Raw genomic sequence first — 27,920 nt, forward strand, 5'->3', positions numbered from 1 at the left:
TATTGATCCACCTTTAGCTCGTATGTCGAGGTTTATATTTAATTGTATTTGAGTGGTTCAGTAATTGTCAGGGCATCACGTGACGTGTTCACATGACGTCTGTGCTTGTCTCTCATTGTCTTCATATATTCCAGGCTTTGTGCAGGATATTTACACAGCAGCGGTTCAGTCACAGAGCAGCAGCCCAGTCACAGAGCAGCAGGTCAGTCACAGAGCAGCGGGTCGGTCACGGAGCAGCAGGTCGGTCACGGAGCAGCAGGTCGGTCACGGAGCAGCAGCCCAGTCCCACCATCACATCCATCAGAATGGATCAGATCTGACACAGACCTGTCTTCACAGCCTGGTGTTTTATGTTTCTCATGTGAGCTCAGATCAGACTTGTCGTGCAGCTATGTGAGGAATTCCTGCCGCCGGGGTGAAGCTGTGTCACTGAATGCCAAGAATGTTCAGAGAAAATCATTTTTCCTTCCACAGCGTCAGCATTTTTTCCTTCCACTGCACAGAAGTGAAAGTTATGAGTCATTGAAAGCATCAGTGTATACGTGTGGTTAGCTTAGCATAACAAAAGGAGCATGCCTGCACAGAGCAGCATTCCTCTACATGCTCTGACCTCTGCAGCTCTACATGCTGTTAGCATGTAGAGCTGCAGAGGTCAGAACCTAACCTGCTAAAGATAGCATGCTACTCTCACATGCTCCTACCACTAGGTGGCATATTGAGTCAGAGCAGTGTGCAGTCTGCCCTCAGTCCATCCAGAGACCGTCCAGCTGGACCGGCTGCTTTGGTGCTGACAGACGTGCAGCTGTGTGTGGTGCAGCTCGCCGTGGTGGCTGCTGTGTTTACATCAGCTCAGCTTCTACTTCCTGCTGCTCTCTGATGTCGACCTTTGAGCTGATAAGCCTTATCTTTTTCTTTTGATGCTGTAAAACTGGTTTGGCTTCATGTTTCAGGTTTGAGTTTCTGCAGGTGGAGACTTGGCCATCCTCCAGTCAAACTATACATATTTTCTGCTGCAGGTGTTCCGCCTGTGAAGGAACGCTACCGTGGCACAGGACCAAAGACACCTCCAGTCCAACCAGTTTTCTCCGGTCGAGCTTTAAAGAGCGAAGCGGCACGGACTCCTGTGAGTTCAGTTTGTGATGTTGGAGGATAAACTGAGGTCCAGACTCCAGCTGAGGGTGAGTCTTCATGTCATCTGATCTCAGGATTAGGATTAAACACAGATTTTACTGGATTAGCCACAACCCAAGGAGAGCCAGATTCACTTTGTGTCACCTGTAGGATTCAAGATTTAAGCAGTTTATTGTCCAATGCAGAGCAATGTTAAATGTTCGGTCAGTGTTCAGCAGCCTGATGGCCTGTGGATAAAAACAGTTTTTTAGTCTGTGTTTCGTGTTCAGATGGTTGTTCGCAGTTCTTCAGGACGCATCGTTAGAGCCTTAAGTAGCGCTGAACACTGAACACACTGCAACACTGCTGAACGGATCCAGTTACAGGCAGCTCGGCTCATGTAGCAGGTGTGTGAATTGTGTAATAGCACAAAAGACAACTTCCTGTTCTGGTTGGCTCAGCTCTCCATTTATCAAGAGACATCCTGGAAAGACAGCAAAGACAGCAGGACCATGTCTCACAGCCAGAGGGACAATACACACACGGTGATCCGTGTGGCCTTTAAAGGCATCACAGCAGCACATCTGAACCTCTCAGCTCTTCTCTTCAGGGGTCCATCGTCAGCTTCCTCCTCCTAACCCCATCAGAATCCTCTGCTCTGACCTCATGTCCTCTCTCAGCACGTCCACGTCTCCCTTTGACCTTCCTGTTGACCTCTTGCCAGGCCATCTAAACATGTCCTCACAGTCTCCACATGTCCTCTCTGACTTTGTCCAAACGGCCCACCTGAGCTGTCCCTCTGATGAGCTGGTTCCTGATCCTGTCCATCCTCGTCACTCCTTAAGAGAACCTCTTCGTCCGCTCTACCTCTTGTCTTCTCCTCACTGCTACAGTCTCTGCTCCATAGATGGCGCTAAATCACACTGTCCTGTGGAGAAACTGTACAACAACTGGTACAAAAAGGCAAACTAATGGTCCCTCCAGGACAACATGAATCACATGAATAAGTTAAATATTTACATGGCACTCTTCTACCACCTCACAGGGCTTGTGAGCAGACTGGGGTTAGGTGTCTTGCCCAGGGACACATCCGCATGCCGTCAGGGTGGGATCGAACCGCCAACCTGTGGTTAGTGGACAAGTGCTCTTGACACCTGTTGTGTTGTTAGCAAAATGTCTGAGCAGGACACTGTTGTGAGGCTGACGTGGCTTTCTGTTAAAGAGTGAATGGAAGAGGTGAGCTAGCTGTTAGCTTAGCTTCTGATTCTATTGAGTGGATTTGATAGTTAGCTAGCTTTCTGATTGGACCCATGATGTTTAACTTGTGACCAGCAGTGTGGGTTTCAGCCAACAGTGATGCTAACATGAGTAATACTGTCAGCTAGCCAGCTAGCTCAGAGTTAGCTTCATTCCTGCAGTGGTCCTGTGAGTCTGGCGGAAGGACTGAAGTCTGTGAGTGGAACATGTGAACACAGCAGTGGAAACTGTGTGAACTGGAAACGATCCAGGAAGTCTGTAAACAGCTTTGAGTGTGATTGACAGCTGAACAAAAGGAGGCGGGAACGTTTATTTGTCTGTTTCTCTGGACCGTTCCTCCATAAACACAATGCTGTGTGAGCGTGAAGGAAACTCACGTCCTCTGAGTTTATTCTGAGTGTTCCATACTTTACAAGTTCATTCCAAATGAACAATTAAAACAATAGTTTAAAAATATACTCCATTAAAACATGCAAGTAATCCATATTTATTGATTAGCTTCTACAGCTGCTAATCATCATGAAGCACACACACACACTCATTCTTAGTACTTCAGATCAGTTTCCTGAAGTAATCTGATTACTCCTTCCAGCACTCATGCAGCTGCAGATGTCAGAATGAGGCTGTGTGACGGATACGAGCACGACTGGCAGACAGCTGCAGCACCCAGCTGCTCCACAGGGAGGCGCCGCTCGCTGCCTGCAGGGTGAGTTGACACATCTGTACACTGTGTGTTATCATAGGAAGCACTGAGAGGCTGACGGCGGGGCACAGATCGTCCTGCTGACACTAACATGTCCACTGTGTTTCAGTCATAACCAGCTGATCGACTACCTGGACATTAAGTCGGCCATTTATCTGCTGATGTCACACAATCAGAACCCGGAGCTGATCAAGATGCAGCCTGCAGTGAAGTAAGACCCCCCCCCCACCACACACACACACACACACACACACAGGAAGTCACCACATGGCTGACTGTGTGCTGACTGATGATGAAGATGATGATGATAAAGATGATGATGGTGATGGTGAAGATAATGATGATGATGATGATGATGATGATGATGATGATGATGGTGATGGTGAAGATGATGATGGTGATGAAGATGATGTTGATAAAGATGATGATGATGATGAAGTTGATGATGATGAAGATGATGATGATGATGTTGATAAAGATGATGATGATGAAGTTGATGATGATGATGATGAAGATGATGATGGTGATCGTGAAGATGATGATGATGATGATGGTGATGAAGATGATGTTGATGATGATGATGATGAAAATGATGATGGTGATGAAGATGATGTTGATAAAGATGATGATGATGATGATGATGATGATGGTGGTGTGTGTGTGTCCTCTTGCAGGCTGGTGTGTGTGAGGACCAGCAGTAAGGGACTAGTTCCATACTTTTAGTCCGTCCTGTGGCTCACAGTGAGTCCTCCTCTCACTGATCACACCACGCTTCGTTTTTAACCACAAATGTCTTCCACGGGTTACCATGCTGTCGCCATGGAGACGGAGGGAGAGGCCGCTCCACCTTGTATTTAAAGTCGAGCTCTGCTGGAAACAGGAGGAGCTTCCGTTAACAAAAATGAAACTAGAATGAGGTGTCAGGACTGTTCAGCCTGAGAACAAGTCAAACCACCAGGAGGCGCTGCACAACCAAAGTCTAAACTCTACAGGTTTCCTCTCTAAAATGGAACTACTCTGTTTTTCTGTATTCTGCACGTCATAACACACACACACACACACACACACAGCAGTGGTGGGATGTAAAGTGTCTATTTATACGTCTTTTTACTTACGGACCGATAACAGGGCAGACTTCAGATTTCCCTCCATGACACGTGGCAGCTGTGATCTGTACTTTCTGCTCCTCTGCATTTCCAGTGTTTGTTGTTACATTTTATGAACAGGTTCTCCAACATGTCTCCTCCAGCTACACTAAAATCTGGATGGTGTTTCTGTCTCTGAGGTTTGAACCAATCAGGGCTGTGTGAAGTATGTGCAGGGAGTTCCGAGCTTCAGGACCTGCTGCAGTCATTTTTGGGTTATTTATAATGAAACTGATTTTATAACTAATAGTGTGGTTAAAGAGAAGCTTGTAAGTGCTCTGTGGCTTCTGTTGTGTAGTCATATAAAGTCTGTTGTGTAGTCATATAAAGTGTTGTCATGCTGATGCACACACACACACACACACACACACATCTGTATGGCCTGTATCTGTGCATCCAAATAAAAACGCACCTGTCTGCTGGATCCCTGTGAGCACGTGGTTTATGTCATCAATGTTATCATCACAGTGGTTCCGTGTCGCTGTCTGAGTTTTATCGCTGTGTTGATATAAGTGAGTGAAGCGGAACGTTCGTCTGGCTGTTCTTGTTTCCGGGGGACTGACAGCGTGGAGCGCGGACCTGCGCTAATTGCTTCACCTGCTTTGAACAGGTGAGTGGAGCATGCGGAAGTTACACGGCGGGTGTGTGTGTGTGTTTGTGAGCACTTGTAAATTAGTTAAAGTGTGTTTCTGTGACTTTTAAACGGTTAAATGAGCGGAACGAAATGACGCAAATGTCGCGTGGATGCGCCGCCGCATGAGGAAACGCGGGAATGTTCCGGATGTTCTGAATGTTCTGCTGTTCACGCTGTGGTTGGAGCTTCTGGACTTGATGACGTTTCTCTGCTCAGCAGCGTCATCAGTTTCCCACCAAACAGTTAGAGCTGATGGAGAACTGATGGAGCTGCTGAGCAGAGAAAATGGCGTCATCACGACGTAATGATGACGCTGAGCAGCAGTGCAGCTGTGAGAGGACATCCAGGACAAACTCTCAAAAGAAGGAGCTTCTTCCTGTTAGCACTCAACACGGCGGCCATTTTACTAGCATAATGTGCTGCTAGTAGCGATGCTAAAGACGTGTTGATGTGAACATCAGAAGATGCTGCTTTTATCCCCCTGAACCACCTGGTTCTGACCTCCACATTCAGGCTGACCTCAGGCTCTCTGACCTTTGACATCAGGCTCTCTGATCTTTGACATCAGGCTCTCTGACCTTTGACATCAGGCTCTCTGATCTTTGACCTGCCTCTGAAGCCTACATCCTCCCTCGTACTGCTGATTTCTATATATTTATATACTGTATTGTTTCCTTTTTACCCCTAGGGAGCGCCACGGGGCAGGACTTTCGCTGCTGAAACGGACACCTGTTCAGCCTGTTGGGGGGGGGGGGGGGGCTGTCACTTGTAGAAACAGGCTTTTCTTTTATCTGCTTTTAAATGTGCAGGAAAATAAAGTTTGATGATTTTCTGTATGTTGCATCTTGTTTATTGACCCTTATTTAAATACTTTCAGTTTGTTCTTTAAACACTTTATCTGACTTTTTAATACCGGTATTCACATGTTCTAATCAGATTATTTATTATGATTAATATTTATATAGTATTTATCCACATATGCTCTGATTCTGAGGCAGAAGTTAAAGGTATTATTAAGCTTTAAAAAGAGTTCCTGTCCAAATATCTATGGTTTAAAAATTATAAAAAATTATGTATAAACTGTGAAGAGTTATATAATCATCATTTTTTAATAAAATTAGTTTATTTTCAGCAGTCCTCTGCATGCTTTTTTTAAATGTAAGGATTGCACTAAGTCTTTATAAATGACACTGGATGCTTCAAAGTTATAAAAGGCTGCAGAGTTTATTAATATTCCAACACATCCTTTGGCATGATGCCATCTGTCCTGCGTATTGATCCACTCGTGATGTCAGGGCATCACGAGACGTGTTCACATGACGTCTGTGCTTGTCTCTCATTGTCTTCAGATATTCTGGAGCAGCAGCCCAGTCACAGAGCAGCGGGTCGGTCACAGAGCAGCAGCCCAGTCACAGAGCAGCGGGTCGGTCACAGAGCAGCAGCCCAGTCACAGAGCAGCGGGTCAGTCACGGAGCAGCAGGTCGGTCACGGAGCAGCAGGTCGGTCACGGAGCAGCGGGTCACGGAGCAGCAGGTCGGTCACGGAGCAGCGGGTCAGTCACGGAGCAGCGGGTCAGTCACGGAGCAGCAGGTCAGTCCCACCATCACATCCATCAGAATGGATCAGATCTGACACAGACCTGTCTTCACAGCCTGGTGTTTTATGTTTCTCATGTGAGCTCAGATCAGACTTGTCGTGCAGCTATGTGAGGAATTCCTGCCGCCGGGGTGAAGCTGTGTCACTGAATGCCAAGAATGTTCAGAGAAAATCATTTTTCCTTCCACAGCGTCAGCATTTTTTCCTTCCACTGCACAGAAGTGAAAGTTATGAGTCATTGAAAGCATCAGTGTATACGTGTGGTTAGCTTAGCATAACAAAAGGAGCATGCCTGCACAGAGCAGCATTCCTCCACATGCTCTGACCTCTGCAGCTCTACATGCTGTTAGCATGCTGTTAGCATGTAGAGCTGCAGAGGTCAGAACCTAACCTGCTAAAGATAGCATGCTACTCTCACATGCTCCTACCACTAGGTGGCATATTGAGTCAGAGCAGTGTGCAGTCTGCCCTCAGTCCATCCAGAGACCGTCCAGCTGGACCGGCTGCTTTGGTGCTGACAGACGCGCAGCTCTGTGTGGTGCAGCTCGCCGTGGTGGCTGCTGTGTTTACATCAGCTCAGCTTCTACTTCCTGCTGCTCTCTGATGTCGACCTTTGAGCTGATAAGCCTTATCTTTTTCTTTTGATGCTGTAAACCTGGTTTGGCTTCATGTTTCAGGTTTGAGTTTCTGCAGGTGGAGACTTGGCCATCCTCCAGTCAAACTATACATATTTTCTGCTGCAGGTGTTCCGCCTGTGAAGGAACGCTACCGTGGCACAGGACCAAAGACACCTCCAGTCCAACCAGTTTTCTCCGGTCGAGCTTTAAAGAGCGAAGCGGCACGGACTCCTGTGAGTTCAGTTTGTGATGTTGGAGGATAAACTGAGGTCCAGACTCCAGCTGAGGGTGAGTCTTCATGTCATCTGATCTCAGGATTAGGATTAGAAACACAGATTTTACTGGATTAGCCACAACCCTTTGTGTCACCTGTAGGATCAGAGCAGAGCAGAGGTCACACTGAGCAGTGGAATTCTTACTTTCACATGACTGTACCCAACTAAACTAAGATAAAATACAGTAGACTTATTTTAGGCATAAGCAAAAGTATGCTAATGTGCAGTTCTATGTACAGAGGGTAAAGTGTTACCCATGTTTAAGGTGCATTGTTCATGCATTATTGTCAGAGGTAGGACGTTTAGAATGTGCAAATATGTTGTATGTATGTAACAGATTGTACAGCAAAAACAAATATGTGCAATTTTTGCATTGTGGCAATGATGTTACATGATAAATGTTCGGTCAGTGTTCAGCAGCCTGATGGCCTGTGGATAGAAACTGTTTTTAGTCTGGTTGTCCTTGCTTTCACGCTCCTGAAGCGTCTGCCTGGCGGCAGGAGTGTGAACAGTGCGTGCTGTGGGTGAGTGCGGTCTTTGATGATGTTGTGGGCCCTCTTTGTGACCCGGGCATTGTAGATGTCCTGTAGAGGTGGAAAAGCTGCTCCACAGATGACAGACTGGAGAGCCTTCCTGTCCTGAACCAGTCCTGTACCAGACTGTGGTGGAGTCTGTCAGGACCCTCTCCACTGTGCATCTGTAGAAGTTGCTGAGGAGTTTGGAGGATAATCCAAATGTCCTCAGCTTCCTGAGAAAGAAGAGTCTCTGTTGAGCCTTCTTGATGGTCCCAGGTGAGATCCTCACTGATGTGGGTACTAAGGAGTTTGAAGGTTTTCACCCTCTTTACCTGTGCCTTGTTGATGTAGAGTGGGCCGTGCTGGTCTCTCCTCTTCCTTGGGTCAATAATCATCTCCTTAGTCTTCTCAGCATTAAAGGAGAGATTATTTTCCTGGCACCAGGACACCAGCTGAGCCCCCTCTTGCCTGTAGGCTGCCTCATCTCCTCCAGTGATCAGCCCGATTACAGTTGTGTCGTCAGCAAACTTGATGATGGACGTGCTACTCTGGGAGGGGACGCAGGTGACGTCGTAGGTGAAGAAGGTGTACAGCCGTGGACTGAGCACGCAGCCTTGGGGGGTTCCTATGCTCACAGTCTTTGTGGCTGATGTCCTGGCACCAACTCTGACAGTCTGGGGTCTGTCTGTGAGGAAGTCCTGGACCAGCGGCAGAGGGGGGATGTCAGTCCAACGCATCTAATACGCTCTAATGACAGAGAAGGCAGCAACACTAAATACAGTAAATCATCATTAGCAAAGACGCTGTGATGGATGCTAATTTATGGCTAACATGACAAAGTCAACCACACTGGACATGTTTAGCTAAGGTTAGCATCCTCAGTGCTGTTAGCGTTAGCACAACATTGTTAACTGGTTGCTAAACTGGTTAGCATCAGGGTCTCTGCATCAAATATCAGGCACAGTGCATGATGGTCCGTGTTTCTTGTTCAGCTGGTTGTTCGCAGTTCTTCAGGACGCATCGTTAGAGCCTTAAATTGCGCTGAACACTGAACACACTGCGACACTGCTGAACGGATCCAGTTACAGGCAGCTCGGCTCATGTAGCAGGTGTGTGAATTGTGTAATAGAACAAAAGACAACTTCCTGTTCTGGTTGGCTCAGCTCACCATTTATCAAGAGACATCCTGGAAAGACAGCAGGACCATGTCTCACAGCCAGAGGGACAATACACACACGGTGATCCGTGTGGCCTTTAAAGGCATCACAGCAGCACATCTGAACCTCTCAGCTCTTATTCTCTCTACTCTTTTTCTCGGATGACTCTGCCATTGTGGGCTGTACCAGCAGAGGTCGGGAGGCGGAGTATATGAGTGTGGTGGACAGCTTTGTGGAGTGGTGCGGACAGAACCACCTGCAGCTGAATGTCACAAAGACAAGAGAGCTGGTGGTGGACTTCAGGAAGCACCAGACACTCCCAAACCCGGTCAGCATCAAGGGTACCAACGTGGACATTGTGGACAGCTACAAATACCTGGGTGTCCACATTGACCACAAACTGGACTGGTCCACAAACGCAGAGGCAATATACAGGAAGGGACAGAGTCGCCTGTATCTACTGAGGAGACTCAGGTCCTTTAACGTCTGCCAGACCATGCTGCAGATGTTTTACCACTCGGTGGTCTCCAGCGTCATCTTCTACGCTGTAGTGTGCTGGGGCAGCAGGATGAAGACGGCCGACACCAACAGACTCAACAAGCTCATTAGGAAGGCTGGCTCGGTACTGGGAGTGGAGCTGGAGTCTGTGGTGGAGGTGACGGAGAGGAGGATACTGAGGAAACTCCTCAGTATTCGTAACAACACGTCTCACCCCCTGCACGACACACTGCTGTCCTACAGGAGCACATTCAGCGGTAGACTGAGACTACCGAGGAGCAGCACAGAACGCCACAGGAGGTCCTTCCTGCCAGTGGCCATCAGACTGTATAACTCCTCCCCTTTCTGTAGGGAGAAGCGCTAGATAATCATGTCAGGCATCACTGTCATTCCCTCCACTTGTCTATATTATGTTTACTTAGCACCTTACATCTCCATATTGTATCCATGTATCATATATTGTGCTCATACTGCGTACTGTACTCTTATTTTGGATTATAGTGACACATACTCTTATACTCTGTACTTAACTGCATTTAATGTAACTTGATACCTCTGGCACAAGAATTTCCTTCGGGATTAATAAAGTTTTATCTTATCTTATCTTATCTTCAGGGGTCCATCGTCAGCTTCCTCCTCCTAACCCCATCAGAATCCTCTGCTCTGACCTCATGTCCTCTCTCAGCACGTCCACGTCTCCCTTTGACCTTCCTCTTGACCTCTTGCCTGGCCATCTAAACATGTCCTCACAGTCTCCACATGTCCTCTCTGACTTTGTCCAAACAGCCCACCTGAGCTGTCCCTCTGATGAGCTGGTTCCTGATCCTGTCCATCCTCGTCACTCCTTAAGAGAACCTCTTCGTCCGCTCTACCTCTTGTCTTCTCCTCACTGCTACAGTCTCTGCTTCATAGATGGCGCTAAATCACACTGTCCTGTGGAGAAACTGTACAACAACTGGTCACTGTCCCTGGGCAAGACACCTAACCCCAGTCTACCACCTCACAGGGCTTGTGAGCAGACTGGGGTTAGGTGTCTTGCCCAGGGACACATCCGCATGCCGTCAGGGTGGGATCGAACCGCCAACCTGTGGTTAGTGGACAAGTGCTCTTGACACCTGTTGTGTTGTTAGCAAAATGTCTGAGCAGGACACTGTTGTGAGGCTGACGTGGCTTTCTGTTAAAGAGTGAATGGAAGAGGTGAGCTAGCTGTTAGCTTAGCTTCTGATTCTATTGAGTGGATTTGATAGTTAGCTAGCTTTCTGATTGGACCCATGATGTTTAACTTGTGACCAGCAGTGTGGGTTTCAGCCAACAGTGATGCTAACATGAGTAATACTGTCAGCTAGCCAGCTAGCTCAGAGTTAGCTTCATTCCTGCAGTGGTCCTGTGAGTCTGGCGGAAGGACTGAAGTCTGTGAGTGGAACACGTGAACACAGCAGTGGAAACTGTGTGAACTGGAAACGATCCAGGAAGTCTGTAAACAGCTTTGAGTGTGATTGACAGCTGAACAAAAGGAGGCGGGAACGTTTATTTGTCTGTTTCTCTGGACCGTTCCTCCATAAACACAATGCTGTGTGAGCGTGAAGGAAACTCACGTCCTCTGAGTTTATTCTGAGTGTTCCATACTTTACAAGTTCATTCCAAATGAACAATTAAAACAATAGTTTAAAAATATACTCCATTAAAACATGCAAGTAATCCATATTTATTGATTAGCTTCTACAGCTGCTAATCATCATGAAGCACACACACACACTCATTCTTAGTACTTCAGATCAGTTTCCTGAAGTAATCTGATTACTCCTTCCAGCACTCATGCAGCTGCAGATGTCAGAATGAGGCTGTGTGACGGATACGAGCACGACAGGCAGACAGCTGCAGCACCCAGCTGCTCCACAGGGAGGCGCCGCTCGCTGCCTGCAGGGTGAGTTGACACATCTGTACACTGTGTGTTATCATAGGAAGCACTGAGAGGCTGACGGCGGGGCACAGATCGTCCTGCTGACACTAACATGTCCACTGTGTTTCAGTCATAACCAGCTGATCGACTACCTGGACATTAAGTCGGCCATTTATCTGCTGATGTCACACAATCAGAACCCGGAGCTGATCAAGATGCAGCCTGCAGTGAAGTAAGACCCCCCCCCCACCACACACACACACACACACACACACAGGAAGTCACCACATGGCTGACTGTGTGCTGACTGATGATGAAGATGATGATGATAAAGATGATGATGGTGATGGTGAAGATAATGATGATGATGATGATGATGATGATGATGATGATGATGGTGATGGTGAAGATGATGATGGTGATGAAGATGATGTTGATAAAGATGATGATGATGATGAAGTTGATGATGATGAAGATGATGATGATGATGTTGATAAAGATGATGATGATGAAGTTGATGATGATGATGATGAAGATGATGATGGTGATCGTGAAGATGATGATGATGATGATGGTGATGAAGATGATGTTGATGATGATGATGATGAAAATGATGATGGTGATGAAGATGATGTTGATAAAGATGATGATGATGATGATGATGATGATGGTGGTGTGTGTGTGTCCTCTTGCAGGCTGGTGTGTGTGAGGACCAGCAGTAAGGGACTAGTTCCATACTTTTAGTCCGTCCTGTGGCTCACAGTGAGTCCTCCTCTCACTGATCACACCACGCTTCGTTTTTAACCACAAATGTCTTCCACGGGTTACCATGCTGTCGCCATGGAGACGGAGGGAGAGGCCGCTCCACCTTGTATTTAAAGTCGAGCTCTGCTGGAAACAGGAGGAGCTTCCGTTAACAAAAATGAAACTAGAATGAGGTGTCAGGACTGTTCAGCCTGAGAACAAGTCAAACCACCAGGAGGCGCTGCACAACCAAAGTCTAAACTCTACAGGTTTCCTCTCTAAAATGGAACTACTCTGTTTTTCTGTATTCTGCACGTCATAACACACACACACACACACACACACAGCAGTGGTGGGATGTAAAGTGTCTATTTATACGTCTTTTTACTTACGGACCGATAACAGGGCAGACTTCAGATTTCCCTCCATGACACGTGGCAGCTGTGATCTGTACTTTCTGCTCCTCTGCATTTCCAGTGTTTGTTGTTACATTTTATGAACAGGTTCTCCAACATGTCTCCTCCAGCTACACTAAAATCTGGATGGTGTTTCTGTCTCTGAGGTTTGAACCAATCAGGGCTGTGTGAAGTATGTGCAGGGAGTTCCGAGCTTCAGGACCTGCTGCAGTCATTTTTGGGTTATTTATAATGAAACTGATTTTATAACTAATAGTGTGGTTAAAGAGAAGCTTGTAAGTGCTCTGTGGCTTCTGTTGTGTAGTCATATAAAGTCTGTTGTGTAGTCATATAAAGTGTTGTCATGCTGATGCACACACACACACACACACACACACATCTGTATGGCCTGTATCTGTGCATCCAAATAAAAACGCACCTGTCTGCTGGATCCCTGTGAGCACGTGGTTTATGTCATCAATGTTATCATCACAGTGGTTCCGTGTCGCTGTCTGAGTTTTATCGCTGTGTTGATATAAGTGAGTGAAGCGGAACGTTCGTCTGGCTGTTCTTGTTTCCGGGGGACTGACAGCGTGGAGCGCGGACCTGCGCTAATTGCTTCACCTGCTTTGAACAGGTGAGTGGAGCATGCGGAAGTTACACGGCGGGTGTGTGTGTGTGTTTGTGAGCACTTGTAAATTAGTTAAAGTGTGTTTCTGTGACTTTTAAACGGTTAAATGAGCGGAACGAAATGACGCAAATGTCGCGTGGATGCGCCGCCGCATGAGGAAACGCGGGAATGTTCCGGATGTTCTGAATGTTCTGCTGTTCACGCTGTGGTTGGAGCTTCTGGACTTGATGACGTTTCTCTGCTCAGCAGCGTCATCAGTTTCCCACCAAACAGTTAGAGCTGATGGAGAACTGATGGAGCTGCTGAGCAGAGAAAATGGCGTCATCACGACGTAATGATGACGCTGAGCAGCAGTGCAGCTGTGAGAGGACATCCAGGACAAACTCTCAAAAGAAGGAGCTTCTTCCTGTTAGCACTCAACACGGCGGCCATTTTACTAGCATAATGTGCTGCTAGTAGCGATGCTAAAGACGTGTTGATGTGAACATCAGAAGATGCTGCTTTTATCCCCCTGAACCACCTGGTTCTGACCTCCACATTCAGGCTGACCTCAGGCTCTCTGACCTTTGACATCAGGCTCTCTGATCTTTGACATCAGGCTCTCTGACCTTTGACATCAGGCTCTCTGACCTTTGACCTGCCTCTGAAGCCTACATCCTCCCTCGTACTGCTGATTTCTATATATTTATATACTGTATTGTTTCCTTTTTACCCCTAGGGGGCGCCACGGGGCAGGACTTTCGCTGCTGAAACGGACACCTGTTCAGCCTGTTGGGGGGGGGGGGGGGGGGGGGCTGTCACTTGTAGAAACAGGCTTTTCTTTTATCTGCTTTTAAATGTGCAGGAAAATAAAGTTTGATGATTTGCTGTATGTTGCATCTTGTTTATTGACCCTTATTTAAATACTTTCAGTTTGTTCTTTAAACACTTTATCTGACTTTTTAATACCGGTATTCACATGTTCTAATCAGATTATTTATTATGATTAATATTTATATAGTATTTATCCACATATGCTCTGATTCTGAGGCAGAAGTTAAAGGTATTATTAAGCTTTAAAAAGAGTTCCTGTCCAAATATCTATGGTTTAAAAATTATAAAAAATTATGTATAAACTGTGAAGAGTTATATAATCATCATTTTTTAATAAAATTAGTTTATTTTCAGCAGTCCTCTGCATGCTTTTTTTAAATGTAAGGATTGCACTAAGTCTTTATAAATGACACTGGATGCTTCAAAGTTATAAAAGGCTGCAGAGTTTATTAATATTCCAACACATCCTTTGGCATGATGCCATCTGTCCTGCGTATTGATCCACTCGTGATGTCAGGGCATCACGAGACGTGTTCACATGACGTCTGTGCTTGTCTCTCATTGTCTTCAGATATTCTGGAGCAGCAGCCCAGTCACAGAGCAGCGGGTCGGTCACAGAGCAGCAGCCCAGTCACAGAGCAGCGGGTCGGTCACAGAGCAGCAGCCCAGTCACAGAGCAGCGGGTCAGTCACGGAGCAGCAGGTCGGTCACGGAGCAGCAGGTCAGTCACGGAGCAGCAGCCCAGTCCCACCATCACATCCATCAGAATGGATCAGATCTGACACAGACCTGTCTTCACAGCCTGGTGTTTTATGTTTCTCATGTGAGCTCAGATCAGACTTGTCGTGCAGCTATGTGAGGAATTCCTGCCGCCGGGGTGAAGCTGTGTCACTGAATGCCAAGAATGTTCAGAGAAAATCATTTTTCCTTCCACAGCGTCAGCATTTTTTCCTTCCACTGCACAGAAGTGAAAGTTATGAGTCATTGAAAGCATCAGTGTATACGTGTGGTTAGCTTAGCATAACAAAAGGAGCATGCCTGCACAGAGCAGCATTCCTCCACATGCTCTGACCTCTGCAGCTCTACATGCTGTTAGCATGCTGTTAGCATGTAGAGCTGCAGAGGTCAGAACCTAACCTGCTAAAGATAGCATGCTACTCTCACATGCTCCTACCACTAGGTGGCATATTGAGTCAGAGCAGTGTGCAGTCTGCCCTCAGTCCATCCAGAGACCGTCCAGCTGGACCGGCTGCTTTGGTGCTGACAGACGCGCAGCTCTGTGTGGTGCAGCTCGCCGTGGTGGCTGCTGTGTTTACATCAGCTCAGCTTCTACTTCCTGCTGCTCTCTGATGTCGACCTTTGAGCTGATAAGCCTTATCTTTTTCTTTTGATGCTGTAAACCTGGTTTGGCTTCATGTTTCAGGTTTGAGTTTCTGCAGGTGGAGACTTGGCCATCCTCCAGTCAAACTATACATATTTTCTGCTGCAGGTGTTCCGCCTGTGAAGGAACGCTACCGTGGCACAGGACCAAAGACACCTCCAGTCCAACCAGTTTTCTCCGGTCGAGCTTTAAAGAGCGAAGCGGCACGGACTCCTGTGAGTTCAGTTTGTGATGTTGGAGGATAAACTGAGGTCCAGACTCCAGCTGAGGGTGAGTCTTCATGTCATCTGATCTCAGGATTAGGATTAGAAACACAGATTTTACTGGATTAGCCACAACCCTTTGTGTCACCTGTAGGATCAGAGCAGAGCAGAGGTCACACTGAGCAGTGGAATTCTTACTTTCACATGACTGTACCCAACTAAACTAAGATAAAATACAGTAGACTTATTTTAGGCATAAGCAAAAGTATGCTAATGTGCAGTTCTATGTACAGAGGGTAAAGTGTTACCCATGTTTAAGGTGCATTGTTCATGCATTATTGTCAGAGGTAGGACGTTTAGAATGTGCAAATATGTTGTATGTATGTAACAGATTGTACAGCAAAAACAAATATGTGCAATTTTTGCATTGTGGCAATGATGTTACATGATAAATGTTCGGTCAGTGTTCAGCAGCCTGATGGCCTGTGGATAGAAACTGTTTTTAGTCTGGTTGTCCTTGCTTTCACGCTCCTGAAGCGTCTGCCTGGCGGCAGGAGTGTGAACAGTGCGTGCTGTGGGTGAGTGCGGTCTTTGATGATGTTGTGGGCCCTCTTTGTGACCCGGGCATTGTAGATGTCCTGTAGAGGTGGAAAAGCTGCTCCACAGATGACAGACTGGAGAGCCTTCCTGTCCTGAACCAGTCCTGTACCAGACTGTGGTGGAGTCTGTCAGGACCCTCTCCACTGTGCATCTGTAGAAGTTGCTGAGGAGTTTGGAGGATAATCCAAATGTCCTCAGCTTCCTGAGAAAGAAGAGTCTCTGTTGAGCCTTCTTGATGGTCCCAGGTGAGATCCTCACTGATGTGGGTACTAAGGAGTTTGAAGGTTTTCACCCTCTTTACCTGTGCCTTGTTGATGTAGAGTGGGCCGTGCTGGTCTCTCCTCTTCCTTGGGTCAATAATCATCTCCTTAGTCTTCTCAGCATTAAAGGAGAGATTATTTTCCTGGCACCAGGACACCAGCTGAGCCCCCTCTTGCCTGTAGGCTGCCTCATCTCCTCCAGTGATCAGCCCGATTACAGTTGTGTCGTCAGCAAACTTGATGATGGACGTGCTACTCTGGGAGGGGACGCAGGTGACGTCGTAGGTGAAGAAGGTGTACAGCCGTGGACTGAGCACGCAGCCTTGGGGGGTTCCTATGCTCACAGTCTTTGTGGCTGATGTCCTGGCACCAACTCTGACAGTCTGGGGTCTGTCTGTGAGGAAGTCCTGGACCAGCGGCAGAGGGGGGATGTCAGTCCAACGCATCTAATACGCTCTAATGACAGAGAAGGCAGCAACACTAAATACAGTAAATCATCATTAGCAAAGACGCTGTGATGGATGCTAATTTATGGCTAACATGACAAAGTCAACCACACTGGACATGTTTAGCTAAGGTTAGCATCCTCAGTGCTGTTAGCGTTAGCACAACATTGTTAACTGGTTGCTAAACTGGTTAGCATCAGGGTCTCTGCATCAAATATCAGGCACAGTGCATGATGGTCCGTGTTTCTTGTTCAGCTGGTTGTTCGCAGTTCTTCAGGACGCATCGTTAGAGCCTTAAATTGCGCTGAACACTGAACACACTGCGACACTGCTGAACGGATCCAGTTACAGGCAGCTCGGCTCATGTAGCAGGTGTGTGAATTGTGTAATAGAACAAAAGACAACTTCCTGTTCTGGTTGGCTCAGCTCACCATTTATCAAGAGACATCCTGGAAAGACAGCAGGACCATGTCTCACAGCCAGAGGGACAATACACACACGGTGATCCGTGTGGCCTTTAAAGGCATCACAGCAGCACATCTGAACCTCTCAGCTCTTATTCTCTCTACTCTTTTTCTCGGATGACTCTGCCATTGTGGGCTGTACCAGCAGAGGTCGGGAGGCGGAGTATATGAGTGTGGTGGACAGCTTTGTGGAGTGGTGCGGACAGAACCACCTGCAGCTGAATGTCACAAAGACAAGAGAGCTGGTGGTGGACTTCAGGAAGCACCAGACACTCCCAAACCCGGTCAGCATCAAGGGTACCAACGTGGACATTGTGGACAGCTACAAATACCTGGGTGTCCACATTGACCACAAACTGGACTGGTCCACAAACGCAGAGGCAATATACAGGAAGGGACAGAGTCGCCTGTATCTACTGAGGAGACTCAGGTCCTTTAACGTCTGCCAGACCATGCTGCAGATGTTTTACCACTCGGTGGTCTCCAGCGTCATCTTCTACGCTGTAGTGTGCTGGGGCAGCAGGATGAAGACGGCCGACACCAACAGACTCAACAAGCTCATTAGGAAGGCTGGCTCGGTACTGGGAGTGGAGCTGGAGTCTGTGGTGGAGGTGACGGAGAGGAGGATACTGAGGAAACTCCTCAGTATTCGTAACAACACGTCTCACCCCCTGCACGACACACTGCTGTCCTACAGGAGCACATTCAGCGGTAGACTGAGACTACCGAGGAGCAGCACAGAACGCCACAGGAGGTCCTTCCTGCCAGTGGCCATCAGACTGTATAACTCCTCCCCTTTCTGTAGGGAGAAGCGCTAGATAATCATGTCAGGCATCACTGTCATTCCCTCCACTGGTCTATATTATGTTTACTTAGCACCTTACATCTCCATATTGTATCCATGTATCATATATTGTGCTCATACTGCGTACTGTACTCTTATTTTGGATTATAGTGACACATACTCTTATACTCTGTACTTAACTGCATTTAATGTAACTTGATACCTCTGGCACAAGAATTTCCTTCGGGATTAATAAAGTTTTATCTTATCTTATCTTATCTTCAGGGGTCCATCGTCAGCTTCCTCCTCCTAACCCCATCAGAATCCTCTGCTCTGACCTCATGTCCTCTCTCAGCACGTCCACGTCTCCCTTTGACCTTCCTCTTGACCTCTTGCCAGGCCATCTAAACATGTCCTCACAGTCTCCACATGTCCTCTCTGACTTTGTCCAAACAGCCCACCTGAGCTGTCCCTCTGATGAGCTGGTTCCTGATCCTGTCCATCCTCGTCACTCCTTAAGAGAACCTCTTCGTCCGCTCTACCTCTTGTCTTCTCCTCACTGCTACAGTCTCTGCTTCATAGATGGCGCTAAATCACACTGTCCTGTGGAGAAACTGTACAACAACTGGTCACTGTCCCTGGGCAAGACACCTAACCCCAGTCTACCACCTCACAGGGCTTGTGAGCAGACTGGGGTTAGGTGTCTTGCCCAGGGACACATCCGCATGCCGTCAGGGTGGGATCGAACCGCCAACCTGTGGTTAGTGGACAAGTGCTCTTGACACCTGTTGTGTTGTTAGCAAAATGTCTGAGCAGGACACTGTTGTGAGGCTGACGTGGCTTTCTGTTAAAGAGTGAATGGAAGAGGTGAGCTAGCTGTTAGCTTAGCTTCTGATTCTATTGAGTGGATTTGATAGTTAGCTAGCTTTCTGATTGGACCCATGATGTTTAACTTGTGACCAGCAGTGTGGGTTTCAGCCAACAGTGATGCTAACATGAGTAATACTGTCAGCTAGCCAGCTAGCTCAGAGTTAGCTTCATTCCTGCAGTGGTCCTGTGAGTCTGGCGGAAGGACTGAAGTCTGTGAGTGGAACATGTGAACACAGCAGTGGAAACTGTGTGAACTGGAAACGATCCAGGAAGTCTGTAAACAGCTTTGAGTGTGATTGACAGCTGAACAAAAGGAGGCGGGAACGTTTATTTGTCTGTTTCTCTGGACCGTTCCTCCATAAACACAATGCTGTGTGAGCGTGAAGGAAACTCACGTCCTCTGAGTTTATTCTGAGTGTTCCATACTTTACAAGTTCATTCCAAATGAACAATTAAAACAATAGTTAAAAATATACTCCATTAAAACATGCAAGTAATCCATATTTATTGATTAGCTTCTACAGCTGCTAATCATCATGAAGCACACACACACACTCATTCTTAGTACTTCAGATCAGTTTCCTGAAGTAATCTGATTACTCCTTCCAGCACTCATGCAGCTGCAGATGTCAGAATGAGGCTGTGTGACGGATACGAGCACGACGGGCAGACAGCTGCAGCACCCAGCTGCTCCACAGGGAGGCGCCGCTCGCTGCCTGCAGGGTGAGTTGACACATCTGTACACTGTGTGTTATCATAGGAAGCACTGAGAGGCTGACGGCGGGGATAATAACATGTCCACTGTGTTTCAGTCATAACCAGCTGATCGACTACCTGGACATTAAGTCGGCCATTTATCTGCTGATGTCACACAATCAGAACCCGGAGCTGATCAAGATGCAGCCTGCAGTGAAGTAAGACCCCCCCCACCACACACACACACACAGGAAGTCACCACATGGCTGACTGTGTGCTGACTGATGATGAAGATGATGATGATAAAGATGATGATGATGATGATGAAGTTGATGATGATGAAGATGATGATGATGATGATGATGTTGATAAAGATGATGATGATGAAGTTGATGATGATGATGATGATGATGAAGATGATGATGGTGATGGTGAAGATGATGATGATGATGAAGATGATGATGATGATGATGAAGTTGATGATGATGATGATGATGATGAAAATGATGATGGTGATGAAGATGATGTTGATAAAGATGATGATGATGATGAAGATGATGATGGTGATGAAGATGATGATGATGATGATGGTGGTGTGTGTGTGTCCTCTTGCAGGCTGGTGTGTGTGAGGACCAGCAGTAAGGGACCAGTTCCATACTTTTAGTCCGTCCTGTGGCTCACAGTGAGTCCTCCTCTCACTGATCACACCACGCTTCGTTTTTAACCACAAATGTCTTCCACGGGTTACCATGCTGTCGCCATGGAGACGGAGGGAGAGGCCGCTCCACCTTGTATTCAAAGTCGAGCTCTGCTGGAAACAGGAGGAGCTTCCGTTAACAAAAATGAAACTAGAATGAGGTGTCAGGACTGTGCAGCCTGAGAACAAGTCAAACCACCAGGAGGCGCTGCACAACCAAAGTCTAAACTCTACAGGTTTCCTCTCTAAAATGGAACTACTCTGTTTTTCTGTATTCTGCACGTCATAACACACACACACGCACACACACACAGCAGTGGTGGGATGTAAAGTGTCTATTTATACGTCTTTTTACTTACGGACCGATAACAGGGCAGACTTCAGATTTCCCTCCATGACACGTGGCAGCTGTGATCTGTACTTTCTGCTCCTCTGCATTTCCAGTGTTTGTTGTTACATTTTATGAACAGGTTCTCCAACATGTCTCCTCCAGCTACACTAAAATCTGGATGGTGTTTCTGTCTCTGAGGTTTGAACCAATCAGGGCTGTGTGAAGTATGTGCAGGGAGTTCCGAGCTTCAGGACCTGCTGCAGTCATTTTTGGGTTATTTATAATGAAACTGATTTTATAACTAATAGTGTGGTTAAAGAGAAGCTTGTAAGTGCTCTGTGGCTTCTGTTGTGTAGTCATATAAAGTCTGTTGTGTAGTCATATAAAGTGTTGTCATGCTGATGCACACACACACACACACACACACACACACACACACACACACACACATCTGTATGGCCTGTATCTGTGCATCCAAATAAAAACGCACCTGTCTGCTGGATCCCTGTGAGCACGTGGTTTATGTCATCAATGTTATCATCACAGTGGTTCCGTGTCGCTGCCTGAGTTTTATCGCTGTGTTGATATAAGTGAGTGAAGCGGAACGTTCGTCTGGCTGTTCTTGTTTCCGGGGGACTGACAGCGTGGAGCGCGGACCTGCGCTAACTGCTTCACCTGCTTTGAACAGGTGAGTGGAGCATGCGGAAGTTACACGGCGGGTGTGTGTGTGTGTGTGTGAGCACTTGTAAATTAGTTAAAGTGTGTTTCTGTGACTTTTAAACGGTTAAATGAGCGGAACGAAATGACGCAAATGTCGCGTGGATGCGCCGCCGCAGGAGGAAACGCAGGAATGTTCCGGATGTTCTGAATGTTCTGCTGTTCACGCTGTGGTTGGAGCTTCTGGACTTGATGACGTTTCTCTGCTCAGCAGCGTCATCAGTTTCCCACCAAACAGTTAGAGCTGATGGAGAACTGATGGAGCTGCTGAGCAGAGAAAATGGCGTCTGATCTTTGACATCAGGCTCTCTGATCTTTGACCTCAGGCTCTCTGACCTTTGACATCAGGCTCTCTGATCTTTGACCTGCCTCTGAAGCCTACATCCTCCCTCGTACTGCTGATTTCTATATATTTATATACTGTATTGTTTCCTTTTTACCCCTAGGGGGCGCCACGGGGCAGGACTTTCACTGCTGAAACGGACACCTGTTCAGCCTGTTGGGGGGGGGGGGGGGGCTGTCACTTGTAGAAACAGGCTTTTCTTTTATCTGCTTTTAAATGTGCAGGAAAATAAAGTTTGATGATTTGCTGTATGTTGCATCTTGTTTATTGACCCTTATTTAAATACTTTCAGTTTGTTCTTTAAACACTTTATCTGACTTTTTAATACCGGTATTCACATGTTCTAATCAGATTATTTATTATGATTAATATTTATATAGTATTTAACCACATATGCTCTGATTCTGAGGCAGAAGTTAAAGGTATTATTAAGCTTTAAAAAGAGTTCCTGTCCAAATATCTATGGTTTAAAAATTATAAAAAATTATGTATAAACTGTGAAGGGTTATATAATCATCATTTTTTAATAAAATTAGTTTATTTTCAGCAGTCCTCTGCATGCTTTTTTTAAATGTAAGGATTGCACTAAGTCTTTATAAATGACACTGGATGCTTCAAAGTTATAAAAGGCTGCAGAGTTTATTAATATTCCAACACATCCTTCGGCATGATGCCATCTGTCCTGCGTATTGATCCACCTTTAGCTCGTACGTCGAGGTTTATATTTAATTTTATTTGTGTGGTTCAGTAATTGTCAGGGCATCACGTGACGTGTTCACATGACGTCTGTGCTTGTCTCTCATTGTCTTCAGATATTCTGGAGCAGCAGCCCAGTCACAGAGCAGCGGCCCAGTCACAGAGCAGCGGGTCAGTCACAGAGCAGCAGCCCAGTCACAGAGCAGCAGCCCAGTCACAGAGCAGCGGCCCAGTCACAGAGCAGCGGCCCAGTCACAGAGCAGCGGGTCAGTCACAGAGCAGCAGCCCAGTCACAGAGCAGCAGCCCAGTCACAGAGCAGCGGCCCAGTCACAGAGCAGCGGCCCAGTCACAGAGCAGCGGGTCGGTCACGGAGCAGCAGCCCAGTCCCACCATCACATCCATCAGAATGGATCAGATCTGACACAGACCTGTCTTCACAGCCTGGTGTTTTATGTTTCTCATGTGAGCTCAGATCAGACTTGTCGTGCAGCTATGTGAGGAATTCCTGCCGCCGGGGTGAAGCTGTGTCACTGAATGCCAAGAATGTTCAGAGAAAATCATTTTTCCTTCCACAGCGTCAGCATTTTTTCCTTCCACTGTTAGCTTAGCTTCTGATTCTATTGAGTGGATTTGATAGTTAGCTAGCTTTCTGATTGGACCCATGATGTTTAACTAGTGACCAGCAGTGTGGGTTTCAGCCAACAGTGATGCTAACATGAGTAATACTGTCAGCTAGCCAGCTAGCTCAGAGTTAGCTTCATTCCTGCAGTGGTCCTGTGAGTCTGGCGGAAGGACTGAAGTCTGTGAGTGGAACATGTGAACACAGCAGTGGAAACTGTGTGAACTGGAAACGATCCAGGAAGTCTGTAAACAGCTTTGAGTGTGATTGACAGCTGAACAAAAGGAGGCGGGAACGTTTATTTGTCTGTTTCTCTGGACCGTTCCTCCATAAACACAATGCTGTGTGAGCGTGAAGGAAACTCACGTCCTCTGAGTTTATTCTGAGTGTTCCATACTTTACAAGTTCATTCCAAATGAACAATTAAAACAATAGTTTAAAAATATACTCCCTTAAAACATGCAAGTAATCCATATTTATTGATTAGCTTCTACAGCTGCTAATCATCATGAAGCACACACACACACACACACACTCATTCTTAGTACTTCAGATCAGTTTCCTGAAGTAATCTGATTACTCCTTCCAGCACTCATGCAGCTGCAGATGTCAGAATGAGGCTGTGTGACGGATACGAGCACGACGGGCAGACAGCTGCAGCACCCAGCTGCTCCACAGGGAGGCGCCGCTCGCTGCCTGCAGGGTGAGTTGACACATCTGTACACTGTGTGTTATCATAGGAAGCACTGAGAGGCTGACGGCGGGGCACAGATCGTCCTGCTGACACTAACATGTCCACTGTGTTTCAGTCATAACCAGCTGATCGACTACCTGGACATTAAGTCGGCCATTTATCTGCTGATGTCACACAATCAGAACCCGGAGCTGATCAAGATGCAGCCTGCAGTGAAGTAAGACCCCCCCCACCACACACACACACACAGGAAGTCACCACATGGCTGACTGTGTGCTGACTGATGATGATGATGATGATGATAAAGATGATGATGGTGATGGTGATGGTGAAGATGATGATGATGATGATGATGATGATGATGATGAAAATGATGATGGTGATGAAGATGATGTTGATAAAGATGATGATGATGATGAAGATGATGATGGTGATGAAGATGATGATGATGATGGTGGTGTGTGTGTGTCCTCTTGCAGGCTGGTGTGTGTGAGGACCAGCAGTAAGGGACTAGTTCCATACTTTTAGTCCGTCCTGTGGCTCACAGTGAGTCCTCCTCTCACTGATCACACCACGCTTCGTTTTTAACCACAAATGTCTTCCACGGGTTACCATGCTGTCGCCATGGAGACGGAGGGAGAGGCCGCTCCACCTGGTATTTAAAGTCGAGCTCTGCTGGAAACAGGAGGAGCTTCTGTTAACAAAAATAAACTAGAATGAGGTGTCAGGACTGTGCAGCCTGAGAACAAGTCAAACCACCAGGAGGCGCTGCACAACCAAAGTCTAAACTCTACAGGTTTCCTCTCTAAAATGGAACTACTCTGTTTTTCTGTATTCTGCACGTCATAACACACACACACAGCAGTGGTGGGATGTAAAGTGTCTATTTATACGTCTTTTTACTTACGGACCGATAACAGGGCAGACTTCAGATTTCCCTCCATGACACGTGGCAGCTGTGATCTGTACTTTCTGCTCCTCTGCATTTCCAGTGTTTGTTGTTACATTTTATGAACAGGTTCTCCAACATGTCTCCTCCAGCTACACTAAAATCTGGATGGTGTTTCTGTCTCTGAGGTTTGAACCAATCAGGGCTGTGTGAAGTATGTGCAGGGAGTTCCGAGCTTCAGGACCTGCTGCAGTCATTTTTGGGTTATTTATAATGAAACTGATTTTATAACTAATAGTGTGGTTAAAGAGAAGCTTGTAAGTGCTCTGTGGCTTCTGTTGTGTAGTCATATAAAGTCTGTTGTGTAGTCATATAAAGTCTGTTGTGTAGTCATATAAAGTGTTGTCATGCTGATGCACACACACACACACACACACACACACATCTGTATGGCCTGTATCTGTGCATCCAAATAAAAACGCACCTGTCTGCTGGATCCCTGTGAGCACGTGGTTTATGTCATCAATGTTATCATCACAGTGGTTCCGTGTCGCTGTCTGAGTTTTATCGCTGTGTTGATATAAGTGAGTGAAGCGGAACGTTCGTCTGGCTGTTCTTGTTTCCGGGGGACTGACAGCGTGGAGCGCGGACCTGCGCTAATTGCTTCACCTGCTTTGAACAGGTGAGTGGAGCATGCGGAAGTTACACGGCGGGTGTGTGTGTGTGTGTGAGCACTTGTAAGTCAGTTAAAGTGTGTTTCTGTGACTTTTAAACGGTTAAATGAGCGGAACGAAATGACGCGTGGATGCGCCGCCGCACGAGGAAACGGACTTGATGACGTTTCTCTGCTCAGCAGCGTCATCAGTTTCCCACCAAACAGTTAGAGCTGATGGAGAACTGATGGAGCTGCTGAGCAGAGAAACGTCATCAAGCCTGAGAGTCTTCATGGAAAAAATGTACTAACACTGAGACAATGGCGTCATCACGACGTAATGATGACGCTGAGCAGCAGTGCAGCTGTGAGAGGACATCCAGGACAAACTCTGAAAAGAAGGAGCTTCTTCCTGTTAGCACTCAACACGGCGGCCATTTTACTAGCATAATGTGCTGCTAGTAGCGATGCTAAAGACGTGTTGATGTGAACATCAGAAGATGCTGCTTTTATCCCCCTGGACCACCTGGTTCTGACCTCCACATTCAGGCTGACCTCTGGCTCTCTGACCTTTGACATCAGGCTCTCTGACCTTTGACATCAGGCTCTCTGACCTTTGACCTGCCTCTGAAGCCTCCATCCTCCCTCATACTGCTGATTTCTGAAAGAGTTTAAAACTTATTGAAGTTCTGAACACGCAGCTCCCTCTTTTCACCACCAGAGGGCGCTGTAGTCTCACATTTGATAGTGCTGAAGAAGAGGGGGGGGGGCAGGGGCCATCAAGAATTTAAAGTAAATATTCTAACTTTAAGTTTAATAAAAACTCACTGATGGAGGTCTGGGATTCGAACCTGTGACCTTCCACACTGTAAGCACTGAGCTAAATGTAACCTGAGTTTACAAAGAGGAGCAGCTTACAGCAGGGTTAGAGCACTTTGTGTCGGGCTGCCGATAGAACAGGTGATGAAACAGACAATACACAGAGATGATGAGGATTCAGAGGCTGCAGCCTGTCAGAGGAGGAGTCACTCTGTATGGTTCCTGATGATGTCACAGTCATGATGTCATCACATGACGACCCATCACTCACAGGGTTTACTGCAAAACAACATTTATTGAGTTATTTACAGAGAACACTGAAGGGGCGGCTCACAGAGAGAGAGAGAGAGAGACTTAAATGTTCAACTTTAGCATTGTTTCATGTGAACTCTGCTTTTTATTCTCAGATTTTTATTTGGATGATTTTCATCAGAACCAGAGTTTTAATGCTGCTGAGAGATCGGAGGGCAGAACCAAGGTTTACAGACACACTAACAGGTGCTCACACACAGAGACACACACAGAGACAGACAAAGAGAGACACACACACAGACACACAGACAGAGACACACACAGACAGAGACACACAGACAGACAAAGAGAGACACACAGACAGACAGAGACACACACACACACACACAGAGACACACACACAGACACAGAGACACACACACACACAGACACACACACTGACGGACACACAGACACACTTGTTAATGTGTACATACTTTGTTAAACTGAATGACAGGTCTAAGTCTGGTCTGGTTGTTTTTATTGAGTCTCTCTGGTCACAGCTTACAGTAACCCATGATGAACACAAGGGGGAGACTCTGATACAGCTGACTACACAGGCAGCATGCTGGGAGACGACTGTTCCTGCTGAGAGACGGACATAAAGTCCAGTCTGTGTTCTGATGGCTGTTTATTAACAAGTATGTTCAGACTCACGTTTCTCTATAAAAGTATGTGGACACATGCACATGACACCAGTAGGGGGGCTGTCCACATACTTTTGGGGTGATACAAGTGATAAAAGTGATCAATGCACCTCAGCCGCGTGTCCGTGCACGGGCAAGTTTTTTGGCATGGGTGTGTGCGCGTGTCCAAACGGGACTTGGGGCGTAACCTCGCGATACTCACCCACCTCCTCCCCACCTCTCTCTCTCTCCTCCAAACTCTCTCTCTCTCTCTCTCAGGGGGCGATCAAGCGGCGGGGATGATGGGAGTCCGGCCGGTCAGCCTTCCAGCCTACCGACGCACCACAACGCAGCCCAACACAGTGTGACGGCAGAACTTCTGACTTTTCTCCTCCAGAAGAAAAACAACAAAATAAAAGCAACAGCTGGAGCCCGGGGAGGACTTTTATTTTGGAGGCGCGGCTTGTTAATGATCACACCTGAAAGGATGACAATTAGAAAGCTCCGGCGCTGAGGCGGAGGAGCGCGCGTCTCGGGATTACAGGGGAGTAAAGGAGAGCTGCTCCCGGAGGATTACAGCGGCTGAAGTTGGAGAGATGACGGAGGAAGCGGAGCGCACGGAGTGAGGCAGCCCGGTGCGCACTTTCCCCTCCCCGGCTGGACTGAAGCGCGACAGTCGGCTCCTGCTGGAGGGACCTCCTGCGCGCCTCACCCAGCACCTCCCCGCCTGGATTAAAAACAGACGCACTCTTCATCCTCCTCCTCCTCCTCCTCAGAGAGAACATATTTTTTTTTTACTCCTCACACTTTTCTCCAGCAGTTCGCCGCTCATGGACCCGCCACTCTGCGCC

At 47.0% G+C, this 27,920-nt stretch overlaps 1 protein-coding gene and 3 long non-coding RNA genes across 5 annotated transcripts in view; 3 read left to right on the forward strand and 1 right to left on the reverse strand.

The window, feature by feature from the left end:
* The window catches only part of LOC114452823 (NLR family CARD domain-containing protein 3-like), a 1,046,161-nt gene that overhangs the window by 760,425 nt on the left and 257,816 nt on the right, over positions 1–27,920 (reverse strand). The window lies entirely within an intron of this gene.
* Positions 966–4,639, forward strand: LOC114452893 (uncharacterized). The gene is made up of 4 exons (XR_003672375.1): positions 966–1,178; positions 2,960–3,073; positions 3,180–3,281; positions 3,745–4,639. It is a non-coding gene; the product is annotated as an uncharacterized LOC114452893 (long non-coding RNA).
* Positions 7,130–12,997, forward strand: LOC114452894 (uncharacterized). Its single transcript, XR_003672376.1, has 4 exons — positions 7,130–7,350; positions 11,318–11,431; positions 11,538–11,639; positions 12,103–12,997. It is a non-coding gene; the product is annotated as an uncharacterized LOC114452894 (long non-coding RNA).
* Positions 15,418–21,178, forward strand: LOC114452892 (uncharacterized). The gene is made up of 4 exons (XR_003672374.1): positions 15,418–15,641; positions 19,608–19,721; positions 19,811–19,912; positions 20,310–21,178. It is a non-coding gene; the product is annotated as an uncharacterized LOC114452892 (long non-coding RNA).

This window comes from Parambassis ranga, chromosome 20, assembly GCF_900634625.1.
Source record: "Parambassis ranga chromosome 20, fParRan2.1, whole genome shotgun sequence".
In the NCBI taxonomy this organism is placed as follows: Eukaryota; Metazoa; Chordata; class Actinopteri; family Ambassidae; genus Parambassis; species Parambassis ranga.